Source organism: Aythya fuligula, chromosome 2 (assembly GCF_009819795.1).
Source record: "Aythya fuligula isolate bAytFul2 chromosome 2, bAytFul2.pri, whole genome shotgun sequence".
NCBI classification, from domain to species: Eukaryota; Metazoa; Chordata; class Aves; order Anseriformes; family Anatidae; genus Aythya; species Aythya fuligula.
In genome coordinates, this window is record NC_045560.1 from 139,674,976 (window position 1) to 139,701,880 (window position 26,905).

Below are 26,905 nucleotides of genomic sequence, written 5' to 3' on the forward strand. Positions count from 1 at the left end.
AAACCAACAAGGAAGGCAGGGTGACTATTAGAGCAAGCAGGAGGGTAATACAGCCTCTTTTGGGAATGCAGGCTGCTGTTGTAGGCATAAGGAGCTAATATTACACAGCTAGATAGCCGTTTTAGGGTGGAATTGCTCTGTGATACTTTAAAATATGCTCTACTTTGTTTAAAGTAGTAGGTAGTGAGATGTAAGTAGTTACAAATACATAGGTTGTTCATTGCGTATACGACTAATGCAAAAAACAGAATAGTATGACTCCTGAATGAGAATTTTGTAAGGGATAACTGCATATTTTTTCTTATATGCTGTAGAGTCTCTTAACATATGTATACACTTATAGAAGTAAATGTTATGTGGATACTTTTCTTAAAGATATTCTATTTTTATTTTTTTTTCATGAATAAAGAATACAGGCTCAGATTAGTGAGAGAAATTATATTCTTTAAATACTTGCCTTAGAAGGAGAGAACTAGATAGAAGACTGTTAAGCCTTTGTCTGTGATACTAGTCTTTGATTTTTTTATTTAATTTAAATAAAATTATATTGCATTACCATGTTTGACCGTATAGAAGATTTGATTATGTCACTTTAGTACTGCAGTAATGTATTCATGTTACATTTGATTACTTTTTGGTAACTGGATAGTGTAAGTGAATCTTAACACTATAAGGGGATTCAGTCATAGTTTCAAGATAGAAGTCTTAAAGAATCATTTGAAATATATGCTGGGTCCTTTAATACTGTGGGTATATTTTGAGTTGAAGTGTTCGGTCACTTCATTAGTAAAGTTCATACTACTTGTTTTGAAAAATAGGGAAAACCAGGATAATTTGAAAATATATAAATAAATTATTTTGCTCCTTTGAATGCCAGAAGTTGATGAGAATTTATTTTAGCTGCTTATTTTTTACTAAATGATGTAAAAATTGCATTGACATGTCATTGAAATTTTTTTTTCTTGATGAAATTTTAGAATTACAACCGTAGCATAACTACCTAAATTTCTATGCAGAGCAAGTTTATCATTTTAAAAATGTTTTGCCTAGATTCAGAATAATTTGCACTTACCATCTTGTAAAAGTATTCTCAAATCAAGAAAAGAATATTATTTCAATTTTTCTTTCACAGAAGAGTGATCTCAATTCCTGTTTAATGCTTTTTTTTTTTTTTCATATTTCTGCTGCTTTTCTTCCCACTATCAATTTTGCATCTGAAATTTTAGGGCTGTGGTGGTGGATCTGTCTCTCCTGTGTTTCATTGTGCTATGTGTTCATATGTAATTAAAATAACTCCTTCAGGAAAACAATTATTTCATGATATTTTTTCTTATCATTGCTCATAAAATAACTTTTTATCCTTTTGTTAAATAGGTTTCATGTTGTATTTTAAATTTATGGCACAAATTGTTTGGAAGGATGACTTGTTTAAGGTGAGGGGCGGAAAGGGTGCTAATAGAGTTCAGACAAACAGTAATTAGCTAGGCCAATAAATAGGATAATTTAATAAATGATTTATAAGAGTAAGGAGTAAGATGCGTAACAAATAATTACTGGATTTTCGTGCTTAATTTATGAGCAGAAAGTCAAAGTGTAAGCAGGGGAAGGTGTCTCAGAAGAAATGTCGTATATTGAATTACACAAAGTATAATACAATACTAAATTATGATAACTGATATTATTTAGTAGTTAAAAATATTCTTAGACAAAGTGACTTAATATTATAGTATTCTAAAAATCATATTTCACAAAAACAAATACAGTTTAGCATTGAGAACTGTGCAGGTTTGAACTGTAGCAAACAGTGAATCTGTGAGAATTTAGAAAGCTGAGGAATAGCTGGAAAGATTTTATAGTCATAATTCTCTTTTGTGTAAATTCAGCCATTTTGCGTTAGACTTGCTTTCCTGTGGAAATTTTTATGAATGCACAGAAGCAGTCAGAAAAAGTTCTGCATGTGTGTGAAGAATGGAGAACCAACACAAGAAAAGGGGAGAAAGGAACCTCTAGGGAAGTGGCATGGTCTGCATAGAGTTGAAGAAAATGCAGTATCATGTAGTGGAAGGACAGGAAAATTGTTGGGACAAGTTGCAGTTAATTTTCACTAGTTCTATGTATTATTTCTGTTGCTTCTGAAATTTCGTTCTTCAGTTGCAGTTAAAAATATAACTCAAAAGAATTTATTTATTATTGTAGTTACTACAATATTTTTATCCCAGGGAGGGAAGAGATGGGCCCACGGGGTAGGGTGTATTGTTGGATGTGGTTACTTTCTTCAATTCGCTTATGTTAGATTTGGCATATCTAACCTCTTCTACTGAATGAGTGTCAATGCAATACCTCCTACTGAAGAACAGTTTTGTACAACCAAAGTATTTTGTGTAAGCGAGTCATCTTACCTAGTGTTAATGATCTACAAGGTAAGTATTTAGTTGTCTAAGCTTTCCTTAGAGGTGGTGGTTGGTGCTTTCTGGGAATTGAAGTCTGCCATCACAACGTCCAAAAAAAACCTGCGATTTTAATCCAAAATAAAGTGGATTAGGTTAGACAGCTGACCTTTAGGTGCTTGTTATTGAGATATGAATTCATCTTTTACATGAGAGTTGAGCATAGAACTAATAGAAGGATAAATGAGTGCTGGCTGTATGTAACACTGCATATAATTTCTAAAAATCATAGTTTTTAAAACCTTACTCTTCTTTAAAATATTTAGCAGAAGTTAAACAACAAATCCTATCAGCACACAGAGCAAATTCTTACAACCATAAAAATGAGTGCATCAACTAATGGTGGTCTAATACACCTTTGCAAAAATTAAGCTGCAGCTAACTTTTATTTTATCCTGTTACTACAGGATAAACATTTTCTTCCGTAATAAAACAAAGAATGTGTTTGATGGTCGGCTTATACCTCTTTTCTTTTTTTTTTTTTTTTTTTTTTTTTTTCCCCTCACTTAGTTATACTTGTATTTTTCTACGTACCTAATTTTAAATTGCATCAAGACAAAACCAAAAATTTCAAAAATACTTATTTAAGGTAGAGCTGTTTTTAAAACAAACATTAATCAACAATTGTTACATTTATAATAAAAAGATCAATTAAATATTTTTCTGAAATTTAACAAAATTAAAGACACTAAAATTTTTAAAATAGTCTTACTTTGTGATACACACCTTTTTGTGTAAATTTTGTGTAATATTTGAACATAAATGAGAAAGCCTACTACTACACAAATAAGGTGTCATCTTTTAAATTATTTAAATACTTAATAATTTTGTAAAATTGCATTGGCAAAATTCTAAAATATTTTTGGGTTTATTTTTGTTGTAGTGCAATGTTCATCTGCTTATTTTGGTCTCTACTAAAAAGAGGAATGTTGCTGGTCCACAGATGTCAAAAGAGTTATAAAAGTTCTTCTAGGCCTTTGGGAGGTATACATATTTAAACCACATTAACATGCCATACATAAATATAATGTAATGTGTGTGTGTGTATATATATATACACACACATTCTGAAGAAAAAGTTATACTGTGTACAGAATAACCAATTTCAAAGGAACAGTTTTCTTGATCTTCTCCTTTTGAATGTAAGTGCAAAAAGGAATTTATTTTATTTATGTAGCACCTTTCATTAGTGTCAAAAACCTTGAGGCACCATATAAGAAAATAAAATCAAAAGTGATAAAATAAATGCAAAATATAAAACAATGTCCCCAGGATTTTTAAATGGGGAAGAAGTTCAAAGGAATGGAATAAATACATACCTTGCAAATTCTAGAAAACAATTGTTGCTTTTGAAAAGAAGTGAAAATCAACTTTTCAAACAAGCTTTTGAAAATCAACTCTCACTTGTACTCGAGGTCATGTACCTGAGGGCTTGAAAATAAAGCAGAAGGGGATGTATACATGTATAATGTCACTACATTACTTTTAGACATACTCTTTAAGAAAGGCTGAGAGAGCTAGGACTGTTCAGCCTACAGAAGAGAAGGCTTTGGGATGACCTCACTGCAACCTTTCAGTACTTAAAGCAGACTTAAAAAAAAGTTGGAGAGTGACTCTGCTCAATCAGCTAATGACAAGACAAGGGGGAATGGTTTTAAACTAAAAGAAGGTAGATTAAATTAGAGGTTAGGAGGAAATTCTTCACTCAGAGGGTGGTGAGGCACTGTAACAGGCTGCCCAGAGAGAGCTGTGGATGCCCCATCCCTGGAGACCAGGCTGGAGGAGGCCCTGGGCAACTTGATCTAGTGGGTGGTGTCCCTGTCTATGGCAGGGGGGTTGGAAATATCTTTGAGGTCCCTTCCAATCCAAGCCACTATATGATTCTATGAACAGAAAGTGGACTTATTATGATGCTCGTAGCCACAGATTGCAAACAGAGATTGGTTTGGCATTACACTCAAAATCCAAATTCCCCGACAGGTGTATCTGTTCTGGAGAATAGTTATTTGAAAATGCAAGCAAGGTTACTCATCTTTAGCTCCCAATAAACACTTTCACAGAATCACAGAATCACAGAATTTTCTAGGTTGGAAGAGACCTCAAGGTCATCGAGTCCAACCTCCAACCTAACGCTAACAGCCCTCCACTAAACCATATCCCTAAGCTCTACATCTAAACGTCTTTTGAAGACTTCCAGGGATGGTGACTCCACCACTTCCCTGGGCAGCCTGTTCCAATGCCTCACAACCCTTTCAGTGAAGAAGTTCTTCCTAACATCTAACCTAAAACTCCCCTGGCTCAACTTAAGCCCATTCCCCCTCGTCCTGTCACCAGGCACGTGGGAGAACAGACCAACCCCCACCTCGCTACAGCCTCCCTTGAGGTACCTAAAAAGAGCGATAAGGTCGCCCCTGAGCCTCCTCTTCTCCAGGCTGAACAAGCCCAGCTCCCTCAACCGCTCCTCATAGGACTTGTTCTCCAGACCCCTCACCAGCTTTGTCGCCCTTCTATGCACCCGCTCAAGCACCTCCATGTCCTTCTTGTAGCGAGGGGCCCAAAACTGAACACAGTACTCGAGGTGCGGCCTCACCAGAGCCGAGTACAGGGGGACGATCACCTCCCTAGCCCTGCTGGTCACGCTGTTCCTGATACAAGCCAGGATGCCGTTGGCCTTCTTGGCCACCTGAGCACACTGCTGGCTCATATTCAGCCGACTATCCACCATCACTCCCAGGTCCTTCTCTGCCTGGCAGCTCTCCAACCATTCCTCTCCCAGCCTGTAGCTCTGCTTGGGGTTATTGCGCCCCAGGTGCAGGACCAGGCATTTGGCCTTGTAAAACTTCATGCAGTTGACCTCAGCCCATCGGTGCAGCCTATCCAGATCCTCCTGCAGAGCTTTCCTACCCTCAAGCAGATCGACACACGCACCTAACTTGGTGTCATCTGCGAACTTACTGAGGGTGCACTCGATGCCCTCGTCCAGATCATCGATGAAGATATTAAAGAGGACTGGCCCCAGCACCGAGCCCTGGGGGACGCCACTAGTGACTGGCCTCCAACTGGAGGTGAGATTGACACTAAAATATATTTTTCTTCACGCTTGACCACTATCTAACAAGACTTTTGGAAGCCTTCACCTATGGCCTTTTCTAAGCTGTGAAGAAAGAGATCTGTTTTGATCATCATAGCTTATGGTGGTGAAAATCCTTAAAGGTGAGGAAAAAGGAAAAATGGCAAACGGTCAAAACTGAGAACACTACTGGCACTGTAATGTATAGATACAAGGAATTCTTATAGTACCAGTATAACACATACCAGTATAAGCCCTTCAATAAGTATGTTACATTTGGAAAGAAACTTAAACAAATATGTCAGATGAACCCACAAAATTTTTTTTTTCTTCCCAGAGAAGGTTGAATCTGACACCTTTATGCTTATGAGAAAAGAATATTTTTTTTGTTGTTGTTTACAAATATACTAGTCTAAGCCTAAACAACCTATAATGTGCTGTGGCCTATTAGCTACAAGGTACTTGTAGCTAATATACAACGTATATACATGTACAGTATTTGATACTAATAATTACTGTTGTATGACAGGAATAGACTCTCATTTTCTTTAACTTATGTTTTTTAAAAAAAAAAAAAATAATTTACAGAGGTATTTATAACTTAGGCCTAAATTACTTCTCTGTTCTTTTTTTCCTTCATAGATCTCTTAATTATTTTGAAACTTTGGTGTCCTGCATCTGGCTTGGAGATACTTAAATGTGCAAGTCCATCGTAGCTTTCTCTATAGTGACTGGGGAGAATTCTACTCAGAATGATTTTCATAACAACCAACACAATCAGAGAGAGTTGCCTAGTAGCTATTGCAGAATGTGCCAATATCACATAAGAATTTACGGACTGTTTTTGCTTAAATTGGCACCCAGATGGTTAATTAGGTAATCGGTGAATAGGCAAGCAGAGTAATATATCTTAAGGTGTCTACTTGTACAAAACAGCTACTATACCTAAAACATGGAAAACCCTTTCTCCTCCTGAAAGGTACAAATCAACAGACCTTTTTTTCCCTGGAACGTATGCAACTGCTAGATGATAGGAATGCCCATGTACTAAATCCAGTGTACTACTTTATAGTCTGAGGGATGAGAGATATTTGTTATAATCTTAGGAGATCACACAACTTATTTGCCTCTTACTTTGGTCTTAATTGTCATTCCACTATGCAATTTCATAATTGGGCAAGGTGGAAATGACCTTTGTTTGTCTGTGTTTTATTTTTTTTGTTTGTTTGTTTGTTTTTTCCTCTGAGATTTGTTGTCATTGATTCACACAAAGTGTACTCAAGTCAGGCTATTTAGCTGGAGAAATGTTTGGCTAGAAAATCATAATTCTTCTTAGAGATGAACATTGAGCTGTTCAGCCATGCCAAGTGGTATGTGCAAAAGCAAAAATTTATGGAATATTCTCTAGTGTAACTACAATTTTCAATAGTGCAGAAGGCTAGACAGAAACATCAAGGGTCATGATTTTCAATGCAAGAGTTCAAATGCTGTTCAAATGACATATATAGGTCCTAATTTCCCTTTTAGATCTGCACGTTTGGTGCTTGAAGTTGACTTTTAGCCTAGACACATTGACAGGTGCGTTTAACAACCACTTGTTAGAATGTATAAATCTCATCAGCTTTGTGTAATTGGTTTAAAGATCAGTGACTTAGCTTTGGTCCTGAAATCCAATAGCATTGACTAGTTTGTGACCATATTGCTTAGGGCTGAGACATCTATGGCAAGTTTTATCTTAAGATCTAGTTGGAGTGATCAAAACAGAGTCAAGAAGTGAAATTTTAGTTCAGTGATGCCTGTGACCATATATCCAGTGGTTCTGGGTCATTTCCTCCCTACCTTCTATTTACTAGAGTAGTTGTAGGTTTGATTTAGGTTCCATCTAGTCCAATAGCTGTAGATCTAAGCTGATTTTCAACAGTAAATCCAAATTTACTCACCCATGTATGAACATACTTGCTTTTCTTCTGGTAAATCAAGTCTGATTGTAGAAGCTTTCACACGAGCAACATCTGTGCTGCTTCTCCTCTTTACCTTTCTAAAAATATGTTTGAATTTAACAAAAATGTGAAATGTGAAGCCTGTCAGTCTTCAGATTATTGCGTAATCTCTGTTAGTGGCACATCTTTTATGAAAGAATTGAGATCACCATCAAATACATTTTTAAACCAAGCAAATACGACTTTTTGTTTGGGCAAGCAAGTGATCTGATCCAAGTCCTCAATAGGTTCAACCTTCTCTTCCGTATGATTAGGAAGATCTGCTGTTGTACAGAAATCACATTTATTCTCAGTGACACATTCTGGTATGATCTGTTTCTTTTAAGGTCAGGAATTTTGATTAGGATAAAAGATGCTATGCATATGAACTATCTGCAAATGAGAGAGTTACCTTCATCTTTGGAGTGAAGGATGCAGAACAGAGTTCAGGCTTGAAGTTGTATATAGACTACTTACAAGACGTAAAATAGTATTGCTCTTGTGGAAGAATACTTTTGGTGACTGGAATCTCATAAGTTTTTGGGAGTCTCATCAACATCAGTACATTAACTTTTAAAGAAAGGTTAAATGAGATGATCTGAAGGAATCATGGAACCATAGAATCATATAGAATCATAGAATGGCTTGGGTTGGAAAGGACCTCAAAGATCATCTACTTCCAACCCCCCTGCCATATGCACCACCCACTAGATCAGGTTGCTGAATATCTCCTCTGACCTAGTCTTAAATACCTCCAGGGATGAGGCATCCACAACCTCTCTGGGCAACCTATTTCCAGTGCCTCACCACCCTCTGAGTGAACAATTTTCTCCTAACCTTTAATTTAATCCACCTTCTTTTAGTTTAAAACCATTCCCCCTTGTTCTGTCATTATGTGATAGAGCAAAGAGTTGCTCTCTACTTTGTTTTTATAAGTCTGAAACATTCAGCTTGGTGTCATCTGCAAACTTGCTGAGGGTGCACTCAATCCCACTGTCTATGTCATTGATAAGGATATTAAACAGTACTGAAGAAAGTAGACTAGTTAAATCCCTGTATTAAAGACATATTCTGTAGTGTTTACAGTTGAAATCTAGATTTTTATTAATATCTAAACAAGACGTAAAGAAAATATTGCTTTACAGCCTCCTCATATGTTTTAAACTCTAATTTCAATCATTTTCTCTTAGTTTTAGCTTACATTTTATGTTTTGATCTGAACATAGAATTTAGGTGTAACTTTCTAGGCTTTCAGACAAAATATAAATTGCAAGAATACAATATACTTAGAAAATAGGAATCAGCCAGGTACATCAGCATGCACAGTTGCTTTTTGGGAATGATTATGAGATCCACTAAGTGGTATTTTTATTGGTGAAGTCTAGAAAATATGAGGTTTTGACATCACAGTGTTTTATTAATGACATGGGTTTTTCACTCTCTGATGAGACTTGCAGTGGGTGACAACTCTACCTTGTACTCCATGTATAAGTCTGTAGACAGGCAGTCACGTCTTCTTCCACTGTTTGGGAGTCTGTCTTCAAGTTCAAAATTGATACATATAGATTTTATATATATATATATATATATTATTTTTAAAAAATTAAAACCTATTTTTGTTAGTGCATACCACGTATTTTGGTACATGGTGATAAAAATTGAAATTGGCTGAGGATAGATAATAGATATCTGGCTATCCAAATATGAACTACTAAAATTACTGCTATGTAGTCAAAATTAGTAAAACGAAGCATAACTGTAGTCTGGGCTTTTTTTATTTTATTTTATTTTTTTATTTTTTTGTTTCTACCTTGTGAAATTCTGGAAGTCAGTTAGTGTGTACTCGGGTGGGTGTAACTGATGTCAGAATCAGATCAAAGTGCCATTACTAGTACTCTCAAGTAATTGCACTCTTAACTGCATCTGAAAAAATAAAGGCTAGGTTCAAAATCATTCCTGAAATGGCTGTGAAATTTGCTTCTAGTCTTACATGGCCATCTATCTATAATTAGCAGTCACTTCACATTTTTCGTATGTTATATTAAGGTTTTCTAGTACTTGCCTTTCTAGAGTTAAAATTAAAACTTTGATCATTGTTTGTCTTAAAGCAAAGCTTCATGAAAAGGCCCAAAGGTTTGAATTAGGAGCAGTTACAGCTTCTGTTCCTGGCTTAATTGTAACTTAGTTGATTAGCAAGTACTTTGTGACAGGCAGTAAATTTCCATAGGTTGATGTTGCAGGGCTTACCTATCAAACACAAATGACCTAGGGGGCTGGTACCTGACTGGTTTCTCTGACAGCATTTGTAGACAGGCTTTATTGTAGATTAGGACTCTTCACTTTCAGAGCTTAACAAGCAGCTGTGGGCCTAATCGTGAAGCTGAGTGGAGACAAGGGACAAATGTTTGTAGTCTGAGGCAGTGATACCTGTCCTTTCAAAGAGGCCAAAATGCCATTTATACACTGGTCTTGAAAGCTGTGTCCAGTTCTCATAGTGTTTATTCTGTTTTTTACTTTCATGAATGAATTAGAATTTTCTCTAGGATGTTCGAAGGCTGCTCTGTTATGTCAGAAGAGATAATGAAGAGCTTTAATATTAATGGTGAGACAATGATTCTGACAAACTTGCTTTTATACTTAGCTGAAGAAAAATGGTAAAATGATTGTATCTGCAAATTGAGTAGACTCTGATGAGCAACATTTTGAACAGGTGGAACTTGTTGATTCTAGGACTACTGAACAATCAGCCAGAAATATGTGCTTCATTCTCATGTGATCTTTTCATGGTTGATATCTTTAGTGATGACCAACTTGTTTTATTCTGACTCAGGTATAAACAGAAAACCTTCTAAGAACATCTGAAGTCATTGGAAATACTTGTATCTACTTGTAATAAATATGAACATTTACAGGATAAATCATTTGTGTGATTCAGCACACATTTTAAAACTTCAGGAAATACCACTCAGCCATAAATACTCTCTACATACTGTTTCTCAGATTGGTGAATGAGCATATAATTGGAGAATTCTTCTTACTTCATTTTAATTTATAGCTTTTAGCATACCTTGTTTTTAATGTGTAATATTTTATAACCGATGGTGGAAAGTAAGAATAATTCTATGCATTTCTTTAATGTGTCATCCAGTGTCAAAGTACTTAAAAGCACTATTTGATCAAAACTCGCTTTGTGACTGTGTGAATGGTAAGGACTCTTTCTGAAGTGAAATCATCACTTAGCAAAAGAGTTGTTTACAGAGAGGTTACAAGCACAGATATCACTCCAGATGTGTTCCTTCTATGAAGCCTTCTTTCTTTCGATATGTTCTGTGCCTGCCAAGTTTCTACAGATTGGCACCTCATTCTTTTTCTTTTTATCTTTTTTAAAAAATAATTTTCAGCATTTACAGTGCAATTCAAGTATTATCAGTAGATAGTTCCATTTAGGGACTGAAGAAAATGTAGGTTGTTCAGTGTAGATGCCACGTACAGGTGTCAGTTTTAAAAATGAAGGTATCTGCCTTAGCAGGTTACTCTGAGTACCTCTGCCGAATATTTTAGCTTCCCTCCCACCTTGCAGTCTGTAGGGAGACCTGTGTTCTTCAGACGATGATTCATTATTATCACAATAGAGTTGGAAAAAGCCAGGGGTACCTGGTAAGCAGTACAAGGACACTTCTGAGTTCTGTGGAAGTGTCATGACATTCAAGTTAGGTGCATCATGCTATCCTTCACTTTCTTCTGAGGCTGAACTCTTTTCTGAGTGTAGTGACTTTACCTTAATGTATCCGACCTCTATCAACTGCATGCTCTTGATGTCCCATGACACTTCCAGACTTGGCTAAAATTTGGTCACCCTTGAATAATTTTTCTTTTGGTAATAACATAGCATATTTGGTATTTCCTTGAAATGTAGAGCACTGAAACTGTGGCATTGTTTTCATTAGTAAGCTTTCTGCTATTGTAAAAAGGCAACTGTCTTATATTTAGTTCTACACTTCATGCTTTGTTTATCTGCCTTCAGTAAATGATTTCCCTGGGCAATATCTTATCCTTACATCATATTTCTGGTATCTCAGTAGCATATGTTGTACCCACTGGAGCACACTCGGTAGTAATGTCTTCATGATGTTTTCTAATGTCTTGTCATCAAATTGTACATCCATCTTGTGATTTAAGATAAACAGATAGAATTGCAGTAATCCAAAGATCATAGCCACAGCTCTTGTTCTGTGTAAGAGTAGCTCTAAGAACACTGCCTTTCTATGTCTCTCAAGACCTTAATATTAAATCCTATAAGCTTTGGATCAATCATACTTACAAACTACACAAAGAATTCTGCTTTAGCTCTGTAAGGTCATGTAGGACTGATCAGTAAGTTATAGCTGTATCAAAAAGCTGCATCAAAACAGTAGCAAGCTGTGTTCCTTTCCCAGGTGTAGTTAAGCTTATTGTAGGGAATGCTTACATTTAAAGGAAGGGAAATTTTGACCAAAGTATTTCAATAGACATTCAGTCCTTCATGATTTTTCAGACTAGGTGTCCTGGCTCCTGAAGTCATGCCCTAAAACACACTGCAACAAAGAATAAGTAAAAATATTGCAGGATTTGCTTGTGATACCAGTGAGAACTTATTTCTTGTCTTTTCATTGTCTTAACATTTTTTCAGGACTATAGAAATTTAGCGTGACAGAAAGCAAAAAATAGGGTCCTCCAGTGTTCATTTGTAATTTTGTTCCTTACAGTTACTGCAGATTCATAACAAATACAGAATATATTTAACAATATAATTCAGTAGAATTTTTATCAAAAATTATATATGCAGTATTTTAATGTAATGAATCAGGTATACATATTTGAATTACTACAACTGCAAAGCATCAACTAATAACACAAATAAAGGAAAATGCTACTTAAAAGTGAAATCCTAGTGTCATCTTACCACTGCAGTAAAATGTCAAATTCACAGAAGTGAGGTTTATACTTTGAAATAGAGCCTTGAAGGATAGAAGCTTGGCTTGCAGCTTAGACTAAAATTCAGATGAATATTTGTACTGTGTGTCTGCTGCTTTAGTCTTGAATAACAAGCTGCATCTGTTTGGATGAAGTAACAAAATGTGTTAAATACTTGTGTATTGACCAACACAGGGCTATGGGTAGAGTTTTTGTATTCAGTTTTCCAAGAGGTGCATGGCTTTCTTGTGGTTTAAACTGTAACATCTGGGGGAAGATTTATGTTGTAGCAAATTAAAATAGGCAAAGTCAATTCAAACAGTGCTAAAATATGCCATGTATTTAAAAATATACATATGGGATAATTTAATATATATATATCAGTTTTGTGTAGGTAAGCAGTAACTACAAATATGCTGTAGGAGTGAATTACAATCTCAGGTACTGAGGAAGTTCTGAATTTCATGCTTATGAATCTTTTTTGATAGTTATTTTGTTGCTTCTGTAGATGACAAGTTAAAGATTAAAGATTCCTGTGGAAGGCAGGATAGTGTGATTATAAAAAGAGATAGAGAATTGTGTTTTATATCATTTGAGAGTTGAGATGGAGAGATATTTACAGAATTACAAGAGATGAAAAGTAATTTGAACAGAAATTTGATACTGTCTGGATCTTCTGAGTTTATTTAAAAAATGTCTGTACTTAACATTAACAGCAAGGCTTTACCAAGGGTAAATTGTGCCTGACCAATCTGGTGGCCTTCTATGATGGAGTGACTGCATCACTTGACAAGTGTCAACTTTGACAAGATGACCAACTGATGTCATCCACCTGGACTTCTGCAAGGCCTTTGACATGGTGCCGCTTGTCATCCTCATCTCCATATCAGAGAGAGATGGATTTAAGGGGTCAGCCATCCAGTGGATAAGGAATTGGCTTGATGGTCACACCCAGAGAATGGTGGATAATGGCTCTTTGTCCAGGTGAAGGCCAGTGATGAGTGGAGTCTCTCAGGGTCTGTCTATTTAATATCTTTATCAATGATATAGACCGATGATATAGGTACCGAGTGCACCCTTGGCAAGTTTGCAAATGACGCCAAGATGAGTGGCACAGTTGATACAACAGAAGGGAGGGATGCCATCCAAAAGGACCTGGACAAGCTTGAGAAGTAGATCCATGTGAATGTAACAAGGTTCAACATGTCCAAATGCAAGGTGTTGCACCTGGGTCAGGGCAATCCCAGACATGAGGACAGACCGGGAAAAGAGCTCATTGAGAGCAGTCATGCAGAGAAGGACTTGGGATTTCTAGTGGATGAAAAGTGGATGACATGAGCCAGCAATGTGTGCTTGCATCCCAGAAGGCTGACTGCATCAACAGAGGAGTGGCCAGCAGGTCGAAGGTGGTGATTGTCCCCCTCTAGTCTGCCCTTGTGAGGCCCCATTTGGAGTGCTGCGTTCAGGTCTGGGGCCCCCAGAACAAAAAGAATGTGAGTTTGTTAGAATCGGTCCAGAAGAGAGCCTCGAAGTTTCTTGGAGGATGGAGCACCTCTCCTGTGAAGAAAGGTTGAGAGAGCTGGGGATGTTCAGCCTGAAGACTGCGAGACTGCTTTGGGGCAACCTCATTGCAGCTTTTCAGTACTTAAAGGGGGCTTATAAAAGATGGAGAGAAATTTAAATAGCTCTTTGATAAAATGTGATATATTTAGTAGAAATGAAAGCAATGTTCTGTTGTTGTAGTTTTTTTTTTTTTTTTGTTTGTTTTTTTTTTTTTTTTTCCAGCAAAAGTTGTTTTCCTGGATGTTTTGGGAGTGGTACAACATTTATGCAAAATAGTGTATGTCTTCCCTTAAATGTTCCTGTAGTCCCCTCAGAACTCAGGTAGGCCACGTGGCAGAGTCTTCAGATGCCATCGGTTTCTTTTCTTGGCTTTTTGTTCTTGATGACTATTGAGTATATACTGCATATAGGAATATTTGCTAGGAAATTCTAGGATACTTGTTTGCAGTAGGAGATATGTTTCAGAAGTTGGGAGGCCTAAGAAAATGAGTTATAATTTATAAACTACAGTAAATTATAGACTTTATTGTCTTGGAAAAATAAGAAATATGTTTTTATTGTTTTCATGTAGGGAGCTAGTGTTCTATTCAGAACTTTATGGTTTTATACAGAATTATTATTATTATTATTATTATTATTATTATTTTAATACAGAATTTGTTTTATACAGAAATTTTCAATTGCAATTTTCAATCTGCATTGATCTGATATTATTAATTAGGTTTCATCATTTTGTAAGGGTTTGGCACTGTGAAATTAACTTCACTTTTCACTAGATCTGCCATCATATACACTATCAAAGATAAGCACTTGTACTAGTGCAGGGCAGAAGAGCTAGTAAAGGATAGTCCTAGACATCTGTCTAAAGATGTGTTGGCACACTGGCATTAGTCAAACTGTTATGTTGTACAGTGCCCAAATGATGCAGTGCCCAAATGATGTAAAGTAAATCATATAAGGCTCAGTTGTCCACCTTGAAGGTGAAAGAATCATAGAATGCTTTAGGTTGGAAGAGACTTTAAAGATTATCTAGTTCCAGCCCCCCTGCCATAGGCAGGGATACCTTGCACTAGACCACGTTGCGCAAAGCCCCATCCAGCCTGGCCATGAACGCCTCCAGGGACATCCACAGTTTCTCTGGGCAACCTGTGCCAGTGCCTCACCACCCTCTGAATAAAGAATTTCTTCCTGATATCTGGTCTAAATCTGCCCTTTTATTGTTTTAAACCATTATTCCTTGTTGTATCACTACAATCCCTGACAAAGAGTCTTTCCTGTAGCCCCCTTTAGGTACTGGAAGGCCACTATAAGGTCTCCCTGGAGCCTTCTCTTCTTCAGGCTGAACAACCCCACCTCTCTCAGCCTGTCTTTATAGGAGAGATATTCTAGCCCTTTGAGGCCTTGAACCATTCCTGAAAGGGTGTGGGGTTTGTTTGTTTTTTAACCCCGTGGTTGCAAAGAATGCAGGTCTTAACAGTCAGGAATTAAACTTACTGGCTAAAACCCTCACTTCTGTTGACAGCAAATAATTCTTCTCACCTTTGAGGTGAATTTGAGGCGTTATTACTGTGACTTGTACTTTACAGTTTATTTCAGTATTTCCAGAGCTATTTGAATGGTCATAAGGAGGGTTCATAAATGTTCATAAGGAGGGTTTATGAGACTGAAAATGTGTAAACCTTCTGTATAGCACTTAAGCTCATCTTAGGATCAGCTTAGTACCTCTCTTGAGCAACATTATAACTACAAAATAATAAAACAACCCTCAAAGTCAGTATAACATAAAGCAATATTATTTTATGGTGTAGTTAATATTTTATATTTACTTTATTTATTTATTTATTTTAATGAGGAAGACAATAGAAAATCAATACAAAATAGAAAAAGAGCAAGAAACTAAGAGAAAGAGACATGGAAATGTTCTGCCAAAGGAGGGAAGTATCACATGCATCCAGCAAGCCATTTTCATATAGTTTTCCACTAGTATTCTGGAAATATTTATCTACCTCAGAGACCCAGCATAATACCTGTTTCCCTTTGCAGTTCCACAGGGACTATCCTCACCATGGACATTTGTCACAGTTTAACTACGTATAAACACCAGTGTAGGTATGCAATAACTAACCTTTTCACTTCTACTTATCTGTGATTCTGGTTACTATCATTGTTCAGCGATGAGAGGTTCTTATTGTCCATTTTCAAATTAAAATCAATCTTCAAGAAGTTTCTCTGTGCTTAACATATGCTAAAAGTAACCACCTGAATCTACGATAATGTAAGCTACAATAGACTGTGATTTGAAGATTTAATTAAACTTCCTATTGTGATTTATATTTACAAAATATGTATGTAGTATTGCTGAATTCAATTGAGTAACATATTTTTATTGTTCCAGTGATTATTTTCACTAGATTGTGTTGAAAACCATCAAACCTTTGTGGAAAGTTTCCTTTCTCTTCATCCCGCACCCCATCTGCAATAGTTAGTCTTTGATAAAGATTTTTAGAAACCTCAGCTTTTAAAACCATTGAAGTAGTTTTCTTTAGGTTAAGTCTTAAGTAAGTACTGAATAGTTCTTAGCTACAAAATTTTCCAAGATTTGTTAAAATATATATAATATATATATATATATTATTTCCTTTTTTGCTCTTTAGTTGAAATAGGTTATTTTTAAAGATTTCTTGTGTTACAATTCACACTGTATAGCTTTGTTTTCATCAGATAATAGAGCTTCACTTTAAAAATGCGTGTTCCAAATGCATTTTTCTCAAAATATATCTTGTCTTTTTTTTTTTTTTTTTGCTTTTTTTTTTTCTGCTATTATTATTACTTTCCTCTTACTTTTCATGTAACTGATTTGATGAAGTTCCTTATAAAAAGCTATTGGTGCTTTAAGTGTCTGACCATCAGGAATAGGACATATATGATTTTGAAGATGATCACTATCAAAATTTTGAGTGTCCTAGGGTGACAGAGTACACCAGTAATAACTAGAGCAAATAAATAGCCAAAAGTAACAATGATATTGGAAGACAAGGTTGTTAAAGAATATCAATCGAGTAATTTGATTATTTTTATTAATTTCCAATAAATTAATGGAAAAATAATTAATCTCTCAACATAGCACAACTTAGTTCTATACAGTACCAGCCATGTTTCAAAATGATTTTGTTTTATTAAGTTTGGTTTTAACTGGTATTTTCTTGGTGCTTCTAAGTCTTTTGCATATGTGTGGTCATAAAAATAGCCATACTTTATCTAGACCAAAGTGCTTTTTTTTTCCCCAGCAGTGGCTAGCAGTGATCTGCTCTTCCACTTGAACCAGGTCTTGGGTCTGGGGCTTAAATCAGCTGTGACATTTTTATGTTTATATCTGACATTGGAAGACTGTGCCCCACAGAGCATGAGATTTGAAAAATATTTGGTTCCTAGGCTCAAAGGCTTAGGAATTTTGTGATGGACTCCTGCAAAGCACTTGTGTATATGAGGAAGAGAGCACCATGAGAGAATCTGGTAACAGGGAAGAAAGTATGTTTTTTGCTTTGAAGGCTGATCCAAATTTCTGCACACAACCTTTCACCCTCACCCCATTGCTTTCTTTTCTAAGTTAAGGAAATAAACAGATTCCTTCATCTGGTATTACCTGTTTTGGTGAAGCCACAAATATGTTGGGTTGTATTGAATGCTAGTCCCTGAAATTTGATATTGCTTGCCAGAGAAAACTGGAAGGACATCTGAAGACATTAACTGGCAACAGAATAACCCTTTAAGGATATTTCAAGCCTGGATACTGATGATGAGAAAAAATCCTAATTTGAGTGTTTCTTTTGCTGGGATCACAGAATCACAGAATCACAGAATTTCCTAGGTTGGAAGAGACCTCAAGGTCATCGAGTCCAACCTTCAACCTAACGCTAACAGCCCTCCACTAAACCATATCCCTAAGCTCTACATCTAAATGTCTTTTGAAGACTTCCAGGGATGGTGACTCCACCACTTCCCTGGGCAGCCTGTTCCAGTGCCTCACAACCCTTTCAGTGAAGAAGTTCTTCCTAACATCTAGCCTAAAACTCCCCTGGCTCAACTTAAACCCATTCCCCCTCGTCCTGTCACCAGGCACGTGGGAGAACAGGCCAACCCCCACCTCGCTACAGCCTCCCTTGAGGTACCTAAAAAGAGCGATAAGGTCGCCCCTGAGCCTCCTCTTCTCCAGGCTGAACAACCCCAGCTCCCTCAGCCGCTCCTCGTAGGACTTGTTCTCCAGGCCCCTCACCAGCTTCGTCACCCTTCTCTGCACCCGCTCAAGCACCTCGATGTCCTTCTTGTAGCGAGGGGCCCAAAACTGAACACAGTACTCGAGGTGCGGCCTCACCAGAGCTGAGTACAGGGGGACGATCACCTCCCTAGCCCTGCTGGTCACACTGTTCCTGATACAAGCCAGGATGCCGTTGGCCTTCTTGGCCACCTGAGCACACTGCTGGCTCATATTCAGCCGACTGTCCACCATCACTCCCAGGTCCTTCTCTGCCTGGCAGCTTTCCAACCATTCCTCTCCCAGTCTGTAGCTCTGCTTGGGGTTATTGCGCCCCAGGTGCAGGACCCGGCACTTGGATATCAAGCAAATTCTCAAAATGTTACATAAAAAGAAAAAAAAAAATCCAACAACCTTGTGCTAAATAGCTAGCAATAAAATCTTGGCAGTGACATGATAACAATAGTTTCTCCAGTCGTATTAGCACAATAATCTAATATTAGTCGATAGTCATGATATGTGAAGCCACTGTAAAATGCTTCAAATTAAAATACACTAAATTGATTTATTTTATGGCAGTTGGGTGACGATGGCAAAGGAAGAAGAGCAGGAGGAAAGTGGAACATATGACAGAATTACTAGTCAGTAAAATTGCCATCTACTTCTCACTGACATTCCATTGTCTGTTTTTCGTACCTTACAAGTCTTTCTATATTTTCTGTTTCTTTGCCACACACTGTGGAGATAAACCACAGGTCCTGTCCTCCTTAATCCTCATCCACAAAAGTAACAAAATATTGTAATGTATGGTGACACTTGATATTATTGCAGACTATACTGTTTCACACTTGTATTTTTAGTAACAGTGTCTCTCCTATAAAAATGTCCATCTTGAAAATCTAATTATTTCCAGAAGAATTTCTGTTACTGGATGGCATGGCAATCATAGAATGTTACGCTGCTTGTGACAAGTAGAGCTGCCAGCCATTATACTATTTCTTTCTTTATTATTAACAATAGCAGACCATTATTCTTAATATTTCAATTATAATTTATACTTTGATTTAAACCTCTCCTCCCCCCATTTTCTTCTAAAAGCAGTCTTGAAATTGACACTGTTCAATAATACACCTTAGTTGTCTGTTGTGTCTATAATAGATAACATCTGATTCAACCCTTAGTTTAGTCTTGGATACTTGTCCTTCTGCAAGTATAATGGGTCCCCTCTCCTTTTCCAGACCTCTCTGTGTGACAGTTGCTTGTAATGCTTGCTATTTTCTGCCATTTTGACCAGTATGAAGCAAAAATAACATGCAGGAATTACGCTACATTCAATTCTGTTCCTGTTTAGTAGAAGAAAATGTAAGGAAAAAAAATTAAAAAAAATAAAAAAAAAGATGATGCAAAAAAAAGATGGTGCTCAAAGGATTGACCAGTGTAATATTGTAATATCAGAGAAAGATACTTATTTATGTTAGCCTAAAGTACTCAAGAAAGATTATATTCTGAGAACACTTGCCTTTTAATAAGGTAATAATTTGAAGGATCATGACAAAAAGCTGTTAGTATTTTAAGGTATAAATGTAAAAAAAAAAAAAAAGTCATATTTTTAGAGGTGTTGTGATGAAAAGGAATGCATTGAAACTGAAAAGAAAAACTTTACTGAATGTTAGGCAAAATGTTACAATGGCTTCTTTTATATTAAAGAATAATTGTTTTAAGGAAATCATAAAAGCAGTGTCTTGATATTTACAACTGAAATGGACAAAGTATGACAGACAATATTTGAGGATCTGTTCCAGTTCAACACTAGCATGTATAGTATAGTCGGTATAGTATAATAGGTTTCCTACAGGCTGAATTCAGTGGTACCAGATGCAGTTAACTAAGCATTATTCTTTTATGAATACAGTGTGAGACACTAAATAAAATTCTGCAGTGGATCTTGTATGATTACTAAACATATTGAACCTTTAATTATACTAAACTTTCAAAGTTAAATGGGTACCATGTGCTTTATATTGTAAAAAAATAATTACTTCAGTTGTTAGAAAAGTAAGTTCAGCCTTGCATTTCAGCAGTCATGCAGGGTGCTGGAGCCAGCTTATGAGAAACGTAGCTTGTAGTTAATTTAAGTTGCAACATGTATGTAAATTGAGCTTTGTCTCTCTAGTGATGTGCTTGTTGTGCATGTACAAAGATGAGATGAAGAATGTCAGTGAAATCTTCACAGGCTTAAAGTAGATCACTGGCAAACAGAAGACTCTTAAGGTGTAAAACTAAAAGAAAGATAGGGTGAGGAGCCCGGCCAACTTTCCATGGCCTAACTACAGGCAATGTTGATTACACATTCTTGGATTTGTTGGAACTATTGCCTCAGTACTACAAATGGCTTGCATGTAATTAAAATCTCACTAGAACGTTCTTTCTTGATCTGGTAGTTCTGGGGGAAATCAAGAACATTCTACTTATTTTTCACCTTTAATTCCATTTGATGCTGGGTCAGGAAGTGCTGGAATATTCTGGACATTCTATTACATTTGGTTTCTGACAGGATAAGAACATGTGAAACATATCCTGGTATTACTCCAGAATGGTTGACTTTGGAAGGGATTTCTGGAGGTTATCTTGTCCAGTCTCCCTGCTCAAGCAGGATCACTCTAGGTCAGATAGGTACATTAGTAAATATGGCAGGAAATTTTAATAAGGGGAGTTATTTATTGGATATTGTTTTGGCAGAGGAAAAGAATATATATATATTTATTAAGGTGAATTACATTTGACAAGTCTGTTGGGGGAAAGACTTCTGGATTATTTTGTAGATTAGTTCTTTAGTCATATTTTGTCATTATTTCATGATAAACCAATAGAAGTATGTTCTTATTTACATCCTAAAATGATAAAATCTGATAGCTGCTAGAAAAGTTTTCTTTTTTGCATATTGATACAAACAGGAAACATTATGATGTAAGAATACTAACCTGTTTCCATAAATACTAAATGCCATATATAAGGATTTTAAATATAAACTGATAACATTCAGTAATAAAAGTTGATAGTAGTGAATGTGTCATGAAATGTTTCAGTAGCCCTGGCTATCATGGGAGGTTCCAGTTGACTGGCAGCTAGCAAATGAGATGTCCATTTACAAGAAAGGCTGGAAGTGGCACATGGGGACCTACAGGCCTCTCAGTCTGACTTTGGTGCCAAGGAAGGTTATGAAGCAAATCATTTCTAGTGCCATCATGTGGCACATACAGGACAACCAGGTGATTAGGCCCAGTAAGCATGGGTTTATGAAAGGTGGGTCCTGCTTGACAAATCTGATCTCCTTCTATACAAGCTGACATGCTTAAATTAGAATTTTGTAAAGCTTTTGACACTGTTTTCCACAACATTCTTCTGGAGAAACTGGTTCATGGTTTGGACAAGTGTATGCTTTGCTGGTTAAAAAACTGGCTAGGTGGCTGGGCCCAGAGTGTTGTGGTGAATAGAGTTAAATCCAGTTGGAGGCTGGTCACAAGTGGCATCCCCCAGTGCTCAGTATTGGAGTAAGTTCTTTTTACTATCTTTATCAATGATCTGGACAAGGGGATCAAGTGCACCAGCAGTAAGTTTGCAAATGACACCAAGTTGGGCGGGAGAGTTGATCTCTTTCAGGGTAGGAGGGCTCCAGAGGAAACTGGGTAGACTGGATCGATGGGCTGAGGCCAACTGTAAGAGGTTCAACAAGGCTAAGTTCTGGGTCCTGCACTTGGGGCACAACAATACTATGCAATGCTACAGGCTGGGGTTACAGGCAATGCTAATGGCTGGAAAGCTGCCTGGTGGAAAGGGATCTTGGGATATTGTTTGATAGTTGGTTGAATGAGAGCCAGCAGCATGCTCAGGTGGCCAAGAAGGCCAACAGCATCCTGACTTGTATCAGAAATACTGTGGCCAGCAGGACTAGGGAAGTGATTGTCCCCTTGTACTCTTCTGAAACTGTACCTCAGATACAGGGTTCAGTTTTGGGCCCCTCACTACAAGAACATCGAGGCCCTGGAGTCTGTCCAGAGAAGGGCAATGATGCCGGTGAAGGGTCTAGAGAACAAGTCTTATAAGGAGTGGTTGAGGGAAGTGGGGTTACTTAGCCTAGAATAAAGGAGGCTTAAGACCTTATCACTCTCTACAGCTACCTCAAAGGAGGTTGTAGGAAGGTGGGGATCAGTCACTGCTCCCAGGCAATAAGCAATAGGACAAAATGGCCTCAAGTTGCGTGAGGTTTAGGTTGGATATTAGGAAAAATTTCTTCACTGAAAGGGTTGTGAGGCATTGGAACAGGCTGCCCAGGGAAATCGTCAATTCACCATCCCTGGAGGTATTCAAAAGATGTGTGGAATGTGGTGCTTAGGGACATGGTTTTGTGGTAGACCTGGCAGTACTTAATGGTTGGACTTGATCTTAGAGGTCCTTTCCAACCTCAAAGATTCTATGATTCTATGAGTAACAAAAACAAAAGAAAATAACAACAACAAAATAGGACTACAGCATTTAATGACATAATAGTCCGTTAATCCTTTTTTAGACAGCACAAACAGTTTCAGATTATTTACAGTAATCTCCAAGATTAGTAAAAATAAACACTGTAAGGTGATGTAGTTGTACTGAACTTTGAAAGGCTTCTTTGAATTAAACTTCTAGCTATCTAGTACTACTAAGGGATCAAAGCATGTTTGAGACAAATACGGAGTTCTAGTTGTAGGCTGAACCTTGTGCTTTATGTGAAGATGAAAGTGCTTACTCCTTAACTGAGATGAAAATAGGAAACAACTCTGTTGGATTTCTTTCCTAATAAGCGAAAATCTTGACCAAACTAAAACCAAAAAGTAAGCCAGTGAAGGATAATTTGATAATCAAATTGTAACAGTAGTGGAGCTAGTAAATGTTTAGATTGAGTAAGTTTACAGAGAAGACTCAGCATGGAATAAGACTGCCTCATTAAATTGGCATGCAGAGCAAGATGTCTGGAAGGGGTTGAAAGTATAGGTGAAAAATGTTTTCAGACTTCCTATTTGCTATTAAAAGGAAGTGGAGATTGGATTATTGACTCATCATCATCATCAAAGCATCCAGTGACCTAATTTGAAGGCGTTGTATTATTCCACAAGTTGGTTCAGCAAAACAACAATCATGATAAGAGTAGATGAGAATGAATTCTTGTTTTGATTTGATGTTTATTGCTTTGAGATTTACATAGCCTCATAATAACACTTACCAGCCATCTGGTTTCTGGAGGAAAAAAAAAAAGTTTTTTTCCTTACTGAAAAGGCTAGGACATAACATGCACCATTTAAAAGCTCATTGTCTGGAAATGACATAATGACTTTGTGTTTTCAAATTATTAATTAGTGATTAACTCAGAAAACCAGCAGGTTATGACAACTCTAGGGGAAATGCAATGTACTTTGTGCAACCTTGCAATTCCTACAAGTGAGAAATCAAAGTAGTAAAAAATACTAAGCAGGGATATTAAAGAAATCAAATATGCTGTAACATGCACTTTTAGTTTATTTTTTAAAGGGTGTAGTTTGCTTTTTTAATTTGTATTTTTTGGGGTTTATGTACCTATATACATAAAGATATATAAATGTAAATGACATACAAACATCATTTTTGAATAAATGCTATTGTGTATGAGACATGGACTATGGTATGTTTATATAATGTATTCCTAAGACATCATGATGAAAGTCAGATTTTTTGTAGTGATTGTAAAACATATGTGCTGATGAAGCACGGGTTATAGTCCATTATATTTTTCAGTTAACACAGTAATGTAATACTGTTGTTTTAAAAAAATCTTAAAAAAAAAAAAAAAAAAAAAAAAGCACAATACACATTTCATCTGTATGGAGTATTGCTGTAAACTACAGCAACTGTAATTATTGTAACTAATCATAAGTGACAATCTAGTCAGCAAAATGACATCTGAATATTCACAGAAAACAATCTCTGCACTAATATTCCTTGGCTGTGAACCCTCTGGTTGGGGTTGCTTTACACTGGAGGGACCCTGTTGATGCCTGTTCTGTGGCTTGTGGCTAAATACTTCATTTTATTCCACCTGACTTTTCCTAGATTATTCACTTTCAATTTAAAAATATGCAGTATTCATTTCTGTTACAATCAGATCTAAAGATTTAGTTCTAATTTGAAACCCTTCAGTTTTGTTCTGCATATTGATAAACTCCATTATGGGATTAAAAATACTGAGTGAATCCCCTGTAGTTATTTCAGATTCAAAGTTCTAAGAATATAAGTAACTAATTACAGAATTCTGTATCTCTTAGATACTGTTAAGTGCTATTTTTATTATATTTTTCAAATTATAAGATCCTTACTGTGTATCTCCTAGACAAAGAGAAATGAGTTTGGTTTAACTTTTTCTCAACTTCTCAACTTTCCTTTGGTGTTATTTCAGAACTAGTGGTTACCAGAAGAAAAAAATAAAAAATAAATATATATATATGTATATTAGGATAAGTCTTGACTGGCCAAGATAAGGATAAAACCTTTTTTTTTGAAACCTTTATTTTAACCTTTTTCCTAGGTTACTAGGAGGAGGAAAAAAAAAAAAAAAAGCATGGTACCTTTTCTGTGTGTCTGTTATATTGCATGTTGTGTTTTAATTTTTTCTTCTAACCATATCATTGATTATAGATTATTTCAGGTGTGCTTACATTTTTACATTTTATTGACCCAAATTGGCACCAAATTCTACATACAGCTTTGATCATGTTATTAGAGATTGAATTTGGGTTGTCTTTAAGGGGTTCCTCCTTCAGCAGTATTCTCTGTTTTGCTTATATTGGAAAAGACGGGGGGAAAAAGCAATAATAATTTGAAGAGATATGGTAACATGTAAGAGAAGTCATGTGTTCACTAATGATTTCTGGACCTAAAAAGTCCAGATTCCTTTTTTTCTGCTTTTTTGATTTAATTGCATGATGATGTACAGAGATGAGAGACCAGTTTCCATCTGAGGAAACACGGCTATAAACAAAAGACAAACAAGGAATAATTTGCAGCTACATACAAAAATAGAAAATATTAAATAAACAGAAGAAAAAAGACCTTTAGTTTTCTATAGCAGTATAGGGTGGCTTTCCTTTATGGGGAAAAATTTGAGTATTTTGTCTTGAAACTGGGGATACAAAATTACAGTGAGTAATGAGTATGTATTCCTCTGATCCCTTAATGTACTTGATGTGTGGTTCTTCTTTCATTGTCACTAACATGCTGGCCATTAAATACACTGCTGCAGCAGCATTAGTAGCTTCAAAGTGCTCCTACTTGCATCGCATTTTTCCCTCTATCAGGTGAGTGAGAACAGTGATTAGCAAGTACCAGTATCTGTCACTCACTCCTCCTGTGATTGCCAGAGAAGTACTGTTTGGAGTAAGGGCCACAAAACTACTGTAGTTGGAGGCAGAGTGAACTCTGGCATCCTCCATTGCTCTGAAAAGCTTTATGTAAGATAAAATTTGTCTTGTTTAGAGTATGGTGCTTTGCCATAGACTTGGGGAAGGCTTTAGAGAAAGGCTTCCTCAGTAACAGGCAGTATGTTACATATTGGAGATCCTGAATAGTCGTAGTAGGACACATGAAGTTCCTGTTGCTTGCTGGTATCGCAGTTCACTATGTCTGCAGGAAACAATCACTATTGCACCTTTCATTTTCATATATATTATGTCCATGGTTGGAAAATGCTAAAGAAGGGAATTTCCTTTATTGGAATGGTGAATTATCAAATCTTAGAATACCTTACCTGGGAAAACAAGAAAACATTATGAACATTTATTGTTTGTTTGTTTAAAAAAAATCCAAATTTCTGATACATTTTGTCCTCATTTATAGAAATCAATGGCTCTACTCATAGACAAGGTATCAAATATTTGAACTTTTATAATACAGATATAAATAATTTTATTCATCTTAGAATAAACGGTAAGAACCATCTTCTTACAAACTGTTTTTTTTTTGTTTGTTTGTTTGTTTTTTGCCTTCTCTTTTATTATTTTTAAAGCCTGTGAATTTAAACAGTATTTTCATACATATTTATTTAACTGCAGCAATCCACTTGAATTGGATAATATTTGTATCGTTATTAGCCATGTATCATGGGGCAAATTATATTGCCAGTATTTTGAGTTAGATTGCCAACAGTTTCACGAATTAGTTTGTAAAAGTTAGCAGATACAAATCATACAGAAATAAATGATGGGTTTAAAAACTATAAAATAATCCAGGGAAAAAATGCTTCAGGGAGAATATTTTTGTATAAGCAAAGAGGGAATAATTCTTTGTTCCTATGTTACATTTAAGAAAACTACTGATAAACTACCATTGCAAAATTACTCCTAATGTAGAAGATTATCTACAGGCATCATGGATCTGTCTCTGAGATCTCTATGACCAGCCTCCTGTTTGCTTTGCAGGCTTTAGTTAACAGTTCCCTTCAAGAAAAGTGGTGCATTGTGGTACTGCACTGTTTCTATGCTGCTGCATAGATTTTTAGTAGGGCTCTGAGTCAGAATACTCATCCTGTCACCTCTGTTGTTCTTTTCCTCCTTTCATACAATCAGAAATACAAAGAACA

At 36.4% G+C, this 26,905-nt stretch overlaps 1 protein-coding gene across 1 annotated transcript in view; it reads left to right on the forward strand.

Annotated features, from left to right (window-relative positions):
- ZFPM2 (zinc finger protein, FOG family member 2) overlaps window positions 1-26,905 on the forward strand; it is a 322,873-nt gene that overhangs the window by 31,291 nt on the left and 264,677 nt on the right. The gene's annotated exons all lie outside the window — the stretch shown is intronic.